Source organism: Polypterus senegalus, chromosome 13 (genome assembly GCF_016835505.1).
Source record: "Polypterus senegalus isolate Bchr_013 chromosome 13, ASM1683550v1, whole genome shotgun sequence".
NCBI classification, from domain to species: Eukaryota; Metazoa; Chordata; class Cladistia; order Polypteriformes; family Polypteridae; genus Polypterus; species Polypterus senegalus.
In genome coordinates this window covers 142484935-142502436 of record NC_053166.1, presented here as the reverse complement: position 1 = coordinate 142502436, position 17502 = coordinate 142484935, and the positions used below count along the sequence as shown (strand labels likewise).

The following is a 17502-nucleotide window of genomic DNA, read 5'->3' as shown; positions in this document are numbered from 1 at the left end:
CATGTCAGCATGGGTATTTCTTCGACTTCTCCAGTTATAGCTTGATAACCTAAAGATGTGAATGTTTTTTTTTTTTACTAGTTACTCTAGACTGGCCCTTTAGGTTTGTGAAGGAGAAGGCATCATGAAAGAATAGTGCCGCAGACAGAGGTCACTGGTTATTTAGGATTTGTTCATTTTTTCCATTTCTACATGGAGTTTACCTCAAAAGACTTTGGTTTTCCTTCCACAGCCCAAAGATTTGTGACAAATATAAATTAGCATTCCATAAGTGAATGTGGGTGTATATATAAGTGTGCCCCTTCCTGATTTGCCTTGAACCCAGTGTTGCTGGAATAAGCTCTTGGATAATCAGGTTTAAAAAAATGGATTATTAGATGTATATGTCCCTTTAGGAGGAGGACAAAATATTTTATAAAAATAAAACAAAATAAAGACATTTAAAAGCTGACAAATACTGATGTCTCATGTATCTGAACAGTTTATGTGTTAGCCACTCTAAATCACGGCTGTAGTCGATTATGTGTTATGCTCACGGCAGCAGTACAAAAAGACCAAGCCAGTGCCTCTGATGAGACTGCCAGGGCTTCTTCTTCTTGGAGCTACTGTACATGATTGCTGGCCCTAAGGATCAAATCAGACAGTGGGATATGGAGTTTCTCCTGTGTGCAGGTAGACTTTAATTGGTTTGCCTTTCTTTAGCAAAGGGCACACAGCGAGACAATGAATTTGCACATCCTTGCAGAAAAAGAGCAGAATTTCAATTAAATCTCAGAGATGGAAAAAATGTTAAACTGTTCTTGTTTTTTTAAATATTGATTTTAATTTTCTGATGTTTGAAGGATTCTAGCTGTATTACCTACTTAATGTACCATATGGAGTAATAAATTATTTAATAATAATAATAATTTATGTAATGTTTTATATAGTATAAGTTCAGCTCGTAATTAACTATATACAACAAAAAGAATGACCTAACAGTTATGTCACAAAGAGATGCATTACTATACTAAAAACAAAATATTTTATAAAGAGGGCCCAAGCAAAGCATATGATCTGCAATTGCAATACTGGCACAGCAACTTCTCATACAGTCTAAAAATGTAAACATTCATAATTTTGTTTAATTCAGTTTATCCTGTGCAGTTCTGACTGCATATCTTTAAACTGTAGGTGGAAATGAGAGGTAATGAGGGAAGGCCATGCATTCATGCACATTGGTGTCCAATGCCAATTCCTCCAACCTCTCTATTAGCCTACTGGTCTTGAAGTATTCTATTATTATTATTATTAGGCCAACTCCTTTATCTAAGGATACTTACAACAATTGAGAGATACAATTGGTTACATTTCTTTTTGTTTTTCCAGTTGGAGTTCAGACAGGTGAAGTGACTTAATTATGGTCACAAAGTGTCAGTAGTAGGATTTGAACTTCTGTCAGTCTGAAGTACAAGGTCCAAAGCCTAATCTGCTACAACATGCTGCCTATAACTGCTGTAAAATAATTTTGTTAACTACACTCTACAGCTACCTCTAAAGCATCCTTACCCACTTTTATATATTTGTAAGCACCTATAATAATGTAGTACATTACATAACTAATCAATATTCAATTAATTCTCTATCTCCATCCTCTTCTAACCCTGAAACTGCCTTACTAATGCACCATGCTATATCTTCTTGACTGTTCTTTGATCCAAGATTCCAGTGGTGAGCTCTATGCACTTGTCTAGATGGTTAGAGGTTTACTGGAGTCATTTGGCAACAGTTCAAGTTTCCTGTCATGTGTACATAGTATAAGTAAATCTTTTCTTACATGCCTCATTAGAATAGAGATAGTAATACAATATCAACTAAAGACACACAATACAATGTATAATATTACTACATATCTATTCTATATACAGTATATAAAATCCTAAGCCTAAAAGTGCAACGATTTTGTGCAACGATTTTATGTGACCTTTTAATGTCATATTTTTTGTCACGTTTAAATCGGGTTTATTTTAAAACCTACGTATATATGTTTGGCATCATTCTTTTCAGAATTTATCGAACTTTAATATGATGTTGTTAGATTTTCAGATTTTTAAATTCTAAATTAAAAAATATCAAGAACTCACATCCCGCAAGATTAGACTTTGTGCCAAAAGATTTAACCACGCCCAGGGCCGGAAATAAAAGACAAAGAGTAGGACAGCTGCTGTGCAGGCTTTTAAATGTTGGAAGTACCGTGTGGGATGCAGATCATGTTGCCACTGCAGCAGCAGCAGCAAGCCAGCAGCTGATCGAGCAAAGAAGAGGTAAAAAAAAAAAACTGTATTTGTTTCCCTTTGTATCACCGTTTAAGAGGGAGTTTCGGAGGAGTGAACCTTTGGGGAATGTTCAGCCCCCCTCTTCATAACGCGAGTGGCAGAGACGGAAAGTGGTTGGCACGTAGCACAGGCTGGGGGGGGGTTGGTGAGCAAAGTGAGCAGGGTGGAATCCTCTAGTAATATGTAATATATATATATATATATATATATATATATATATATATATATATATATATATATACATATACATACATACACTAGCAGAATACCCGCGCTTCGCAGCGGAGAAGTAGTGTGTTAAAGAAGGTACGAAAAAGAAAAGGAAAAATTTAAAAATAACGTAACATGATTGTTAATGTAATTGTTTTGTCATTGATATGAGTGTTGTTCTCATATCTATCTATATATACATATATGTTGTTCTCATATCTATCTATATATATATATCTCTATATATATATATATATATATATATATATATATATATATATATCTATATATATATATATATCTCTATATATATATATATGTTGTTCTCATATCTATCTATCTATACTAATAAAAGGCAAAGCCCTCACTCACTCACTCACTCACTCACTCACTGACTCATCACTAATTCTCCAACTTCCCGTGTAGGTAGAAGGCTGAAATTTGGCAGGCTCATTCCTTACAGCTTACTTACAAAAGTTGGGCAGGTTTCATTTCGAAATTCTATGCCTAATGGTCATAACTGGAAGGTATTTTTCTCCATTAACTGTAATGGAGTGGAGCTGGAATGACGTGGGGGCGGAGTTTCGTGTGACATCATCACGCCTCTCACGTAATCACGTGAACTGACTGTCAACGCAGTGCATAGAAAACCAGGAAGACCTCCAAAAAGCGCTTAAGAAAACATGCATTATATAATTGAGAAGGCAGCGAAACAATAAGAAGCGAGCGAGTGACATATACTACCATATTCATGACTGCTGCTACCTCAGAAAGAAAGCAAGGTGTAAACCTAAACTTTAAATTAAGTTCATAGACAGGCTACCGCTGGCGTTTCACATGCCCACAGGTAATGCGGGATACAAGTTTAATGAGAGGACGCAGGATATAAACGAGAGTTTTGATCACTTTATAACTAAGTTAAAATTGTAGGTGAAGGGGTGTGCTTATGCAAATTCCGAGAGACTGTGTTTGTGGGGGATTGACAGTTAAGGCGGGTGGGGGAGTCACGTCATCATCTCCCCTCCCATTCATCTCATTTGGCTCTGAGCTGAGCTCTGCAGCTAACGCCTCCAAGCAACTTCGTCAGACTGCCACCAAATACTCACAGAAAAATCCACAAGTTAATACACACGCTGTCTCTATAGAGTTTCTCCACACTGAATTCTCCAGGCACTACTTACAAAAGGTTACATTGACAATCGTGTTACGTTATTTTTAAAATCTTTCCTTTTCTTAGCACAAGCACAGCTGAGAAGCTTCGATGCATGTGCTCCATAACGCGTTAAAAAATAATGCATTTAATCACACTTTGCATTACAAGCAAAGGGGAGCTTTTGTCAATGCATGATTTCCTGGTACACCGATTACTTTGATCAGCGCATTCCGATTCATTTTACCCTCGCACCACCTTAGTTTGAGAAGAAGTATGACAAAATATGAGGTTAACACAGAAAAACAGATCACCAATTCAAGCTTTATGAATAATCGATTCGCCATCAATAATTGTTTTGGTAAAGCCATACTCCTTCCATTTTATAATTTTTCCGCCACTAGCCGTGATTAAATGAATGGTAATAAAAATTTCTTAATTAGAGCCCATTTATTTTTTGCTAACGGAATATGTCTTTTGTGCTTTGTTTTATTTAGCTTGCTTGGTATGATTCAGAACCCTTAATTTTATATTTTAGTTTTAAATATCTACATTTAGATTTTAATTGTTGGCTGGTATCTTAACCAGCCAACAGTTAATGAGGTGCAAATGGCAAAGAAGCCACCAGAACTGGCTGATGTGGTTCCATTTAAATTTGTGTATATGCAAGTATCTTGTGTTAACAAAATGTTTTGAAATAAATCAAAGAGAAAAAGGAAGGACCAAAAGGTACAAATATGTTCTGGTTCACAAAACAAATGGATAATGTTCTCAGATAATATAAATCTACAATGTGATGAAGATTCATATTAGAATAATGAAAAGCCACATAATTAAATACCAAGTCTCATTATCAGCAAGGACTGGCTTCAAATTAAGACATTAGTTGAAATGACCGCCTGATGTAGAGGATATAATGGTGCTGAATCACACATGCTGAACTCTGCCATTTAGTCCATGATCCAGTTACAGAGGGAGCACTAATTTCCAACTTGTTGTCTTTAGTGATCAGCTTTGATAGTAACACAGTGTTAAATATCAGGCTCAGATCCCTAAACAAATCTCTGACATTGTAGTTTTTAATTATCCAAATGTGCCAGGATGGTATGAAGCGCCAGGGATATGGCACTCCCTGTAGACCAGTTGTAACCATGAACAAACTGGAGGCGTTCAGACTAACAGTAATATTTGGTTTAATTTGGCTCAGCACCAGTTTCTCAAAGCACTTCATTATAATGGGAGTGAGAGCCACTTGTCTGTAGTCAATGAGGCACACCATCTTTGTTTTTTTAGGCAAAGGAATAACCTTTGAAGCAGATCTACAGTAAGTATCTCTAACCCAGGTCAAAGCTTGTGTGAGTTGTTACTTCTACTGTAGCTGTTCTCCGGTATATCCTCATACTGACATTTAGCCACTTTAATTGCTTTTCTGAGCGTTTACTTCATTTAATATATTTTTACAAATTACATTTCTGTGTCTCTAAAGCTAGTGACAGCTAGTAAAGAAGAGGTTAAGTACATGTGTTATATGCCATCAAGTGAACAGTAACATAAAATAACATTACATTTTATAAGTAATTATATAGCATATTTCAATATTTATTTTGTAAGTAATGAGTAACGTAACTGAGTTACTTTTAAAAGCAGCATTCCCCAACACAGCTGGTGACCTTCTGTTTTTTATTAGGAAATATTGGAATTGTTTTTACAGTCTAGCCATTTTGCCACTATGCTGTGCCAAACATGCAATTGTACACGTACATATTGTTTTAATTGGACTACAAGTACACAATCCAGCTCCCATTCATGACACTACAGAGATACAAAGCCATAATACATATACACTGTACATAGTATTGTAAAGTCCATGGACAGGACCAGACAGAGAGAAATGCTGCTAAGGAGTAGGTGAGCTGCCAGAAGATGTGTAACTTTATAGAAAAGCCAGCAGTAGAACAAGTCAGTGCACAGCATGGAAGAAGATGGGGGGAGTGTACTTACCTACTCTTTTCCACAAAAATCCATCATCCCTGGAATGTGGTCCTCAGGGTCTCTTGTGAAAGATCTTGGCTTGGACCTGTTCACAGTACCTTTGACTCCATGTGAGCAGATGGAGACTTCAAAACAGCCCAGGTAGCTAATGCAGAATAGGAGAGCAAGGAAAGGTTTGGCCAGCACATAGTGAATGTTCTTTTTAAGAGCCACCTCCAGCCAATAGTTTTCTAGTATATACTCAGTAGACACTTTAATAAGTCTTCCTGCTTACAAATAGCTTATTCCTCCAAATAGACATTTGCCTCAGTGTGTAAAATGTGCTGTGGTGATCAGGTGGCTCATTGGTGCTCTAGCATTGGATGAACACGGACACCTTACTCTGGAACACACTATAGAATCAACTGTTAGAATGCTAACACATATTTTAAGTAGATGAGCCTCAGCTTGCAAGGATGCAAAATCTGCAATCAAAAGCTAAACCACTTTGCACTTCTGTTCAGCCACTTGTCATGACGCATACCTGCCACTGTGTAGGTGAGCAAAACCCACCAAGTCCTAAGAGGCAGAGTTGCTCAACATCACCAAAGCATTTGATTGAAAATTCTGCAACACTTCCAGAAGTTTCTTTTCCACAATTATTTCCTCTTGTAGAGTTTTAGTTTGTGTACTTTGAACACATTTGCTACAATGCTTCCATGTCACAGACAGGTTCTGCAATTCTAATTTGTTAAGAGCATTGGAGATAGAAGTACTGTGTTTGTGGGGAAAACAGGTTAAAATAAAATGAAACACACTAACAAAAAACTTCTGAAATAATAATTAAACATATTTTCTCATAAAATCAATAATGGGCACTGAATGATTCATAACATCATCAGAAGTTATTAAAAATTGTTTTCAGGGACAGACCATTTTGATTGTAAAACTTTCAGGTGTTCATAAGGGTTAAATGGATGATTCTGAGCCTCCATAGGGTCCTCTATGTTCCACACCTTGACTTGGCTGAAGTTCAATAAACACAGTATGCAGACATGATTAAGATTTTTGTTGTTTTTCAATTAAACACTAAAATGGGCAAGATTGGTCATCTAAGCACATCTGACAGTGGTATGATTGTTGGTGACAGATGTGGTGGTTAGTTTCTCAAAAACATCTGCCCTTCTTATATTTTCATAAGCTACAATGTCAGTGTCTGAGGCACATGTCTTTGAACCTTTCAAGTACAAAATCCTTGATGAAGCACCTGTAACATCCATGGTTTGGATCTGAAAAACAGCTATCAATGGACTGTGGAAAGGAGTGGAGCCACAAGAAAAAACTGGCCATAACCCCATGAAGAGCAGGGAAAGGGGAACATGTCAAGACCATTTTTATATGAGCACTTCAGAGGCACTCAGCTGCTAAAGCTCTATGGCCTGGGTGCATGGGCGCTGGTGAGTCTCAAGAAGGATCCTGGCGCTGGATTTGCACACTGAGGCTATGACTACATGACTACATTTTCATTTAAAAACATACATTTTAAATAAAAACAATCTACACTATGTGCACGCCAGCATTTTCACATTGCTAATAAAAGTGTCTCTGGCCAAACTAAAATGACCGAAAACATATTATGACTTTGAAGGTCTCCTATACTGGGCATGTGTGCATCATCAGAAAAATACTTGAGGAGACTGAAACTCTACAGGCCACAGGATTTATCACAAAACTGCAGCGACCAGTAAATGTTATGTCTTTTGCACAATTGGACAGATTTGTAATGTACCAAATGCAATTTAAATGCATACAGGTAAGCAATACAGCAAGCATTGTGAAAAGCAACTCTTCTTTGTCTGCTATGTTGGAATATGGATGACCAATCAGGGAATAAGATGTTGCAATGAGCAAATGTGTTCATGTTAGGACTATGTAAGAAGATCAAGATGCGATTACAGCCAATGTTTTTGAAAATCTATGTTTTCACCCATCCACATTCCAACACAGAACTTGTGTTTTCAGAATTGTACAGATCTGGAGAGCCTTTACACTGAGGAAGTATGGGTGAAATGGGGTGACAAAAACTAATGTCTGAATTTTCAAATCAAAATGTAGTAGCGTGAATGTAGCCTGGGTTGTGTGACTTATGGTGTTGCTTCTGAACCTAGGTGACAGGTGTGAGGTGGAGCCGGTAGTGTGAATATACACACAGTAAATAAGGCAGAAAAGGTGGACGAGAGTGCATGGGTCTGCACAGAACGGAACCCAGCAATGTTAGGGCTGCAATGGTGGTTTTTGATGCATAAGAAATAACAGTTCTTTTAAGAGCCATATGCCACTAGCATTGTCTAAGTGCTGAATCCATTTCCTTACCTCAGACCGCCCAGGTCATTACACACCTTATTCAAATTGCTGCTGCACTGACTGCCTGCATTCTCTATATTGTTCCTCTCATTTTGTTCCCTTCAATTTCTACTCTCTGCTCTGCATGTTGCACCTGGTCACTCACATCTGAAATAATGCTACTTTCTCCAGCTTTTTCATTTTTGAAAATTACTGAACATAAATAGGCACCATTAGAAAAATACCCTGGCATATAAACATATATAAATTAATGACTGTTCTCTTTTAATTGATGTTGTCACTTAGTGGTTTATAAATATTACCATTTCAAGAAAATGATTAGACATCCAAAGAGCATAGCATTTCCATAATTATATTTTGCTCTTTGTAGCATTTTGAAGTGAAATTGGACCAATGCCACAGAGAATTTTCAGGTAAGGTGCCCAATGTCAATGTTGTTACTCAGTCTGTTTTTCAGTCAACACATTTATTACCTATTAAGGTAATTTGGCCACGGCAGTGGTCCTTTCACATATTTACTTTGAATATTCCATTTTCAGTTTCCTGTGTGACAGATCTAAGGACAGTAATGCATCTGTTATTTCTCAGCTTTTGGAGAAAAGCCATCATTAAAATGATTTCAATGGGCATGTCTTATAACAGGGTTTCACAGCGTTTAGCATTACTGCCTTACAGCTTCAGAGGTCTGGGTTTAAACCCACACTGCTCACTGTCTGTGTAGGGTTTACATATTCTCACAGTTTTTCTAGTTTCCCCCATTTTCTTTCTGTATCATAGAGATGTGTCTTTTAGGTTAACTGGTGAGTGTGGCTAAGTGCATAAGCATACCCGGTGATGGACTGGCATTTCATCCAGGGTTGGTGTTGTTCCTGCCTTGTACCTTATGTTATTGGGATAAACTTTTGAACCCTGTGACCAGGATCAGATAGTGCTGTAAGAAAGCTGTACATTGTGCTCTTTGGAATTGCTTGCTTGAATTCCAGTCTTCTATAACCATACAGACATGTTTGGCTGAATGGCCTGTCCTCATTGTATTTGTACCAGTGTTCTAAAACCCCTGCTGCCTTTCCAACTGAGCTCTCAACCACAAGTGAATTTCTGTCTTTAATCTTTCTTTATTGCTTTATGATACACTTTATGGATTTTTGATTCTCAGCTTCAGTGATAACATTTAGAACATATAACATTTAGCACAAATTAGGAATGTTTAATTTATATAGCAAATTCTATAGTGACCATCATGTAAAGGCACTTTAAATTTATATTGAGATGCAATTATTCTACATTCCTCCTCACAAAGAAAATAAAATAATTTGCTCAGGGTCACACAGTGAGTGGGCACGGCACTGGTATCCATTTGATTTACAGTGCAATGCCTTAGCCATTAAGCTGCCTCATACATTTCCTCTCTGTGGGCGCTAAATGGAAAAAAAAGAGGTGTATTATTTTTGACAAATTGTGTGTACAGACCCATAATTAGTCTCTTTATTTTTCACATAAATCCTATACAGCAGCTGTTTGTTAATTATCAAGTGACAGTGTGGAAGACATCCTTAAGCTGCAAGTTTTATTGTTTATAGACGATTTCCAACCTGAATCTCTCAATCTTAGGCTTTCAGACATGTGAATGCAATCACATTAAACTGGTGATGTATTTTTTTGGAAAACTGACTTTTTTTAAAAAAGATAAACCATCTATTTTTGAGCTCATTTAATTTATCCCAACAGCACTGGGGGAACTTGACAAATCATCAGCCCATCACACAGCACTACCCCAGTTATGGCTACAGCATTAAAGGTCTGCTTTCATAATAAAAACATATTCATCCCTCCATCCATTTTCTGGATCTGCTTTATTCCCTCAAGAAACATGAGAGCCAGAGACTGTTCAATTAATTTAGAATTTTAGCGCTGCAATATTCCCAAAACTCTGCATCAGCACGATGGAGTCTATTTCAGGGGCATCAGTTCCAAGGTAGCAGCCAACTCGGGACATGTCAGGCCTGTCGTGACACTAAATTCAAGAAAGCCCTCTGCAAAAAACACAGATGCCTGACTGGCGACTACTGAGAGAGGGGAGGTCTCCTATAGCTCAGCTGGCTAAAAAGCTGCGCTCTGAACTCGGGGGCCTACATTTGTGCCCAACAGCTCCCACTACATCATTGGGCACAAATGATGGATAATTGGGCATTTTATCAAAACAACATAAAAAATCTATTTTCTAAAATATATATATATATATATATATATATATCCATTATTTGTTTTTTTTCTAAATCTGCTTATTCCCATACATCTCCATCTATCCATCCATTATCCAACTCGCTATATCCTAACTACAGGGTCTGCTGGAGCCAATCCCAGCCAACACAGGGCGCAAGACAGGAAACAAACCCCAGGCAGGGTGCCAGCCCACTGCAGGGCGTCCCATACATGTTTTCATTTAAAAAGAATCAGGAACAGCTGTATACCTGCTTATCCATGCAATTAGAGTGCATCTGGAAGGTATTCACAGCACATCACTTTTTCCACATTTTGTTGTTACAGCCTTATTCAAAAATTGATTAAATTCATTTTTTTCCTCAGAATTCTACACACAACACCCCATAATGACAACGTGAAAAAAAGTTTACTTGAGGTTTTTGCAAATGTATTAATTCTAAATTAAAAATAAAAAACTGAGAAATCACATGTACATAAGTATTCACAGCCTTAGCTCAATACTTTGTCGATGCACCTTTGGCAGCAATTACAGCCTCAAGTCTTTTTGAATATGATGCCATAAGCTTGACACACCTATCCATGGCCAGTTTCGCCCATTCCTCTTTGCAGCACCTCTCAAGCTCCATCAGGTTGGATGGGAAGTGTCGGTGCACAGCCATTTTAAGATCTCTCCACAGATGTTCAATCGGATTCAAGTCTGGGCTCTGGCTGGGCCACTCAAGGACATTCACAGAGTTGTCCTGAAGCCACTCCTTTGATATCTTGGCTGTGTGCTTAGGGATGTTGTCCTGCTGAAAGATGAACAGTCGCCCCAGTCTGAGGTCAAGAGCGCTCTGGAGCAGGTTTTCATCCAGGATGTCTCTGTACATTGTTGCAGTCATCTTTCCCTTTATCCTGAATAGTCTCCCAGTTCCTGCCGCTGAAAAACATCCCCACAGCATGATGCTGCCACCACTATGCTTCACTGTAGGGATGGTATTGGCCTGGTGATGAGCGGTGCCTGGTTTCCTCCAAACATGACACCTGGCATTCACACCAAAGAGTTAAATCTTTGTCTCATCAGACCAGAGAATTTTGTCTCTCATGGTCTGGGAGTCCTTCAGTTGACTTTTGGCAAACTCCAGGCTGGCTGCCATGTGCCTTTTACTAAGTAGTGGCTTCCGTCTGGCCACTCTACCATACAGGCCTGATTGGTGGATTGCTGCAGAGATGGTTGTCCTTCTGGAAGGTTCTCCTCTCTCCACAGAGGACCTCTGGAGCTCTGACAGAGTGACCATCGGGTTCTTGGTCACCTCCCTGACTAAGGCCCTTCTCCCCCGATCGCTCAGTTTAGATGGCCGGCCAGCTCTAGGAAGAATCCTGGTGGTTTCGAACTTCTTCCACTTACGGATGACGGAGGCCACTGTGCTCATTGGGACCTTCAAAGCAGCAGAATTGTTTCTGTAACCTACCCCAGATTTGTGACTCAAGACAATCCTGTCTCGGAGGCCTACAGACAATTCCTTTGACTTCATGCTTGGTTTGTGCTCTGACATGAACTGTCAACTGTGGGACCTTCTATAGACAGGTGTGTGCCTTTCCAAATCATGTCCAATCAACTGAATTTACCACAGGTGGACTCCAATTAAGCTGCAGAAACATCTCAAGGATGATCAGGGGAAACAGGATGCACCTGAGCTCAATTTTGAGCTTCATGGCAAAGGCTGTGAATACTTATGTACATGTGCTTTCTCAATTATTTTATTTATAATAAATTTGTAAAAACCTCAAGTAAACTTTTTTCATGTTGTCATTATGGGGTGTTGTGCGTAGAATTCTGAGGAAAAAAATGAATTTAATCAATTTTCAAATAAGGCTGTAACATAACAAAATGTGGAAAAAGTGATGCTCTGTGAATACTTTCCGGATGCTCTGTATTTTCTCAGCCAACCACATGGCAGCAGTGTAATACAATGTAATCCTACAGATGCAGGTCAGGGGTGCTAGTTAATGTTCACATCAAACAGTTGAATGGAGAAAAAAATATGCCTCAGTGATTCTGAAAAATATATCTCAGTGATTCTGAGTTTGGCATGATTGTAGGTGCCTGGCGGTCTGGTTTGAGTATTTCTGGATCTGCTGTTCTCTTGGAATTTTCATGCACAACAGTCTAGAGTTTAAATAGAATAGGGCAAAAAGAATAACAGTCAGTGATTGGCAGTACTAAAGATGAAAATGCCTTGTTGATAGGGAGTAGTCCAGATTGGTTCAAGCTGTCAGAAAGGCTGTGGTAACTCAGATAACCACTCTATACAACATGCCAAATCTTGAGGTAGATGGCCAACAACAGCAAATGACCATGTCAGGTTCCACTCCTGTCTGTCAAAAACAGAAAGCTGAGGCTACAGTGGGCACAAGTTCACCAAAATTGGATAGCTGAAGACAAGGAAAATTTAGACAGGTCTGGTAAATTTCAATTTCTGCTGAGGCACACAGATGGTAGGGTCGACAGAATGAATCCATGTACCCAACCTGCATTGTGTCAACAGTCCAGGATGGCACTGGTGGTGCAATGGTGTGGGGAATGTTTTCTTGCCACACTTTAGACCAATTAATACCAAACAGATTTTGCTTGAATGCCACAGCCTATCAAAATATTGATGCTGACCATGTGCATCTCTTCATGGCCATGTTCTAATTGCTACTTCCAGCATGATAAAGCACCATGTCACAAAGCAAAAGTCACCTCAAACTGGTTTCATGAACTTGACAATGAAATCAATGTTCTTTAGTGGTCTCCTCAGCTAACAGATCTGAATATAATAGAACACCTCTGGGATGTGATAGGATGGGACATTCACAGCATGAATGTGCAGCTGACAAATCAGCAGAAATTGTGTGATGCAATCATGTCAATATGGACCAAAATCTCAAAAGAATGTTTTCAACAGCTTGTGGAATCCATGTCATGAAGAAGCTTTTTGAGAGTAATAGGAGGCTGTACTCAGTATTAGAGTAGCGTTTTCTAAGAATTTGTTCAGTCAGTGTAGGTCACTGCATCCATTTACTAATCTGCCAAACTTACTTATTGCAAAACATGGTTGCATGAGGTGGCAGAGCATGTTTTGGCAACCTTGGCCTCAAGGCAGGAACAAACCATGGAAGAGATGTCAGTCAATCACAGGACACACCTACATCTATATATATATATATATAATTCACTAAGGCAAGACAACCATGGAAAGTACGCCGGAAGGGGCGTGGACTCACTGGGCCGCTGACAAGTAAGACACCTATGGCGCACGCAGAAGGACCCATGCCCACCAACTCCTGGCACCTCCGAGCCACGTTGACTGTTCATAGAGACTGTTTCTCGCGGAGGTGAACCGCCATATGCAGCGTGTAAAACGGTTTGCGAGGGGTATCCCATGGGATCCTCAAAACAATCCTTTACAACTGAGGTTAAAACACAATAAAGTAAGCAGTCTTTAAAAACCGAGTTTTCGTTACGACGCACACACGTGCACCATAGCAAACTGTTTTACTGTGTTGGTTCATTCCGTGCATTGTTATAATGTTGCTTTTCTTGCTGATTTACTACATTACCGATTTTTCAAATGTTAATTTTCTCCCTGTGCTTAAAAATCATTAAAAACCGGCCTGATTATGCGGCGTATGGTACACCGCGGGTTGGCTAGTTTATTATAAAAGAATAAACATCTTGTAATTCCATAATAAATGTGCATCTATCCACACAAAGAGATCCATAGCCTATTTAGTTCATCTGCTCAATTTACAAAGTTGTTTATATAAAACTGAGTTAAAAGGACATGGAAGAACTGATTTTGTCAAGAGCAGGCCCCAAACACGGTGAAAGGGAATCCTCTCAGCGGTATGCTCTCCTCTTCTGGGCCAATTTAAAGTTACCCATCAACATAAAACACACATTTCTGGCTGTGAGACGAGAGTGGAGCACCAAACGAAATCATATTTAAACGCAAGGACAACATGAAAACTACACACAGACAGAGAACAGAATGAATTTTAGTGAAGGTTCATGGGGATGTGATCTGCAGCACTAACTACTCTGAAGCATTGTAAGAGTAGCCATTAATCAGTTCTCAATAAATACCCGTCTCGGGCCACTAGTGTGGCAAAACAATCAGATCCAAACATCACAACATTATATTCTGTGATTCAAGTGTTTGATGATGGACACGACATACAAGCAGTTTTTCTCTATACTGTACATAACATTAACCATTCTAAAAAATTATGGCTGAAAAATGTTAAACAAAATTCCAGCTATATCTGAACATTTTAAAAAAACAAGCAGAAAAGCATGCCTGTAAACATATTTAAAGCTCTTACAGTTTATGTTTGCTTTTTCGTCTACTCCTACATGTTCTAAGCAGTATGCTACAGGGTGTAATTTTATGAAGGTTATTCCAATTTTTTTCTCCCTTGCCAGCTGGCTTTAACTCAGTATATTATTTATTATTATATTTTTGATATATTAACATAATCAAGTTAAGTATTTTGATAAATTGTGTCTTTGTTGTGTATTATGCAGTCTCTTATTTCATTTTATTTAACTGTGTACAGTGCTGTAAGTTTATCATTGCCAAATATCCATCCATTCATCCATTTGCAAGCTGCTTATCCAATTTCAGGTCATAGGAATCTGATACCAGTCCTGTCAACACTGTAGGCAAGACATGACCAAACCTAGTAGTGTACCAGTTCACCACAGAGCCCACTTACACACACACCCATGCTCACTCCGACTTGGTATGACTGTTTTGAAAATCAATTTATACCTCATCCATGTGTCCAATTTCAGAACACAAGTGCTCCACTAGGTCAAAATTGTCTTTTTTTGCATACAGCATTAAAACATCCTAAACTTTTGCTGAAATGCCTAATGAACATGTCAACCTACAAATAAAACAAAGAAGTAAGTGCCATGGGAATGTGTTTATGATGTAGCGCAAAGTTAGATATTTGCATTGATCTTTTAAATGCTAATGCTCTATAGATCCCCCTGCTGCAAATGATGTGCTATTATTTCTGACTTAAAAATCCACCCACCCATACCAAAAATTTCTTTTCTCCCACTACAGTGCTTCCACTTCTTTGTATTCATAAGAATGACTTAAACGTTTTAAAATCACTTTATCTTTTTTTTTTTTTGTCCAGCGCTTTAATGGTAATATGTTATATGTAAATGTAAAAGACTATAATTAAATAAAAGGGTTTCAATGACATTTACAGATTGGATCTTTTCAGTACCAGCTATCCATTATATCCCATCTCACTCAGAGTAAACACCTCCAAGCAGAGCTTAACGAAGTGGAGGATGCAATTATCTATCTGTTCCACAAGGTTTATTCTTACCTGAACAAAGCTGGTAGCACTATGAGGATTCTGTTTTTGGAATTCTCCAGTACATATAATACCATCCAGCCATCCCTGTTAAGGGGTCAGCTCTGAGATACATAGGTGGGCGAGCTTATGGTGTCCTGGATAATGGATTATCTGCTGGGCAAACTGTAGTTTGCGAGACCCAAGGACTGTGTTTCAGATGTGGATGTGAGCAACACTGGAGCACCACAAGGAACAGTCCTGTCTCCTTTACTGATCATCCTGTACACCTCCGACTATAAAAATAACACCAGGTCATGTCCCTTGCCAAAGTTCTCAGATGATTCTGCACTTATGCTGTGTATCGATAAGGGAGGTGAGGCACAGGAGATGAGTCAAGTGAATAACCTTGTTTCTAGGTGCAGAAAGAATTGTCTACAACTTAACGTTAACAAAACAAGGAACTGGCTCTTGACTTTCACCACACTAAAGAGCCTCTATGTCTAATCACTATTCGAGGAGTGGATTTAGAGGGGGTCCACATCAATGACAGGTTGCATTGGTCTCATAACAGAGAAGATCTACATAAGAAAGAACAGAGCAGGCTCTTCTTTTTTAGGAGATTGTGTTCTTTAAATGTGGGAAGTGACAACCTTCACATCTTCTACAACTCTGTGACAGCAAGTGGGATTTTCTATGCTGGGGTGTGCTGGGTTGGTAACATCACTCCAAGAGAGGCCCACAGAATTAAAAAGCAAATTAAAAGGGCAGACTTAGTTATGGTACATACTCTGGAGCCCCTGGAGGTAATAGAGGAGAAGAGAATTAAGACAAAACTGAGTGCCATTATAAACAATGCTGAACATCCTCACTCTGACACACTAACACTGAGGACTTTTAGGTAATGAACTATTCAGCAAAGGTGTGTCAAGAAACACTACAGGGATTCCTTTATATCAAGAGCAATAAGCCTGCATAATGCCTCTCTGTGACTGGGACTACCAAGTTAGAAGTTTTATTTCATTTTAAATTTGTATTCCTTTTTAGTCATTTGGGTGTGTTCGGACCATAGTTTGTGATCTACAGTATTTATTTAAAGAGCCTTTTCCCCCAGGGACAAATACAGCTATACTATCTATCTGTCTTATGCGAAGTAACATTTGTTGATCTGTCAATAAGTCCATTCCCACATTGTTATTCAATTCAGTGTTAAAGAGAGAAGTCGCTTACCTTGGTATTCTTGTGCATAAAGTTGGAATCAGTCCATAGTTTGACATATAATTATGCGGGTTAGAACATACCACAAATTGCCATTTTTACTTCCATGTAAATGGAAGTTTGGTGATGGCGTCAAAATTCGCTATCGAATTCGTTCGCAATCTGATTCTACGATGTTCAGAACATTGGAAAAAAATGACTTGTTTGTCTTATTACGGGTTCCAAACTGTTTGATCTGCGTCCTACGATAACGCTGTAGAAACTGTTTTAACCGAGATTTTTGCAGTTTGCTCTGTCAAGTCCTGAAACCAGACAGGGGCGTCAGTAATGTTTGCAGATATCAGGGTAATTGCCTCCCCTTCAGATCTCACGCGAGTCGTTCACGTCGGGTGGGGGGTTATGGTGGGTGGTTTGCATTAAAATAAAGACCAAGGGGCTGGACGCCAGAGATCAAGGTTTCAGTCCCAGGCCCAAAAAAATACGACGCCACAAGTACCAAGACTCTTGATTTTCAAAAACTTTGTAAGAGTAGATTTTATGATACGTCATAATTTATTTAAACATACATTTACGCACACACGGAGGCACACTCAAACTCACGAAATCAATGAAACTGAAGATAGCATGGAATTTGTTTGCCTTACCAGAGCACAAGCAGGATGACGATGAGCATGAAATGAGCACACACACGCATGCGTGCGCACAAAG

The 17502-nt window shown here is 38.8% G+C and overlaps 1 long non-coding RNA gene across 1 annotated transcript in view; it reads right to left on the bottom strand.

Annotated features, from left to right (window-relative positions):
- The window catches only part of LOC120542635, a 67998-nt gene extending 50496 nt beyond the window's left edge, over window positions 1–17502 (bottom strand). The window contains exons 1-2 of the long non-coding RNA XR_005636217.1: window positions 17439–17502; window positions 5677–5812 (exon numbers count right to left, since the gene is read on the bottom strand). This is a non-coding gene — a long non-coding RNA (uncharacterized LOC120542635). The remainder of the gene's footprint in view (window positions 1–5676; window positions 5813–17438) is intronic.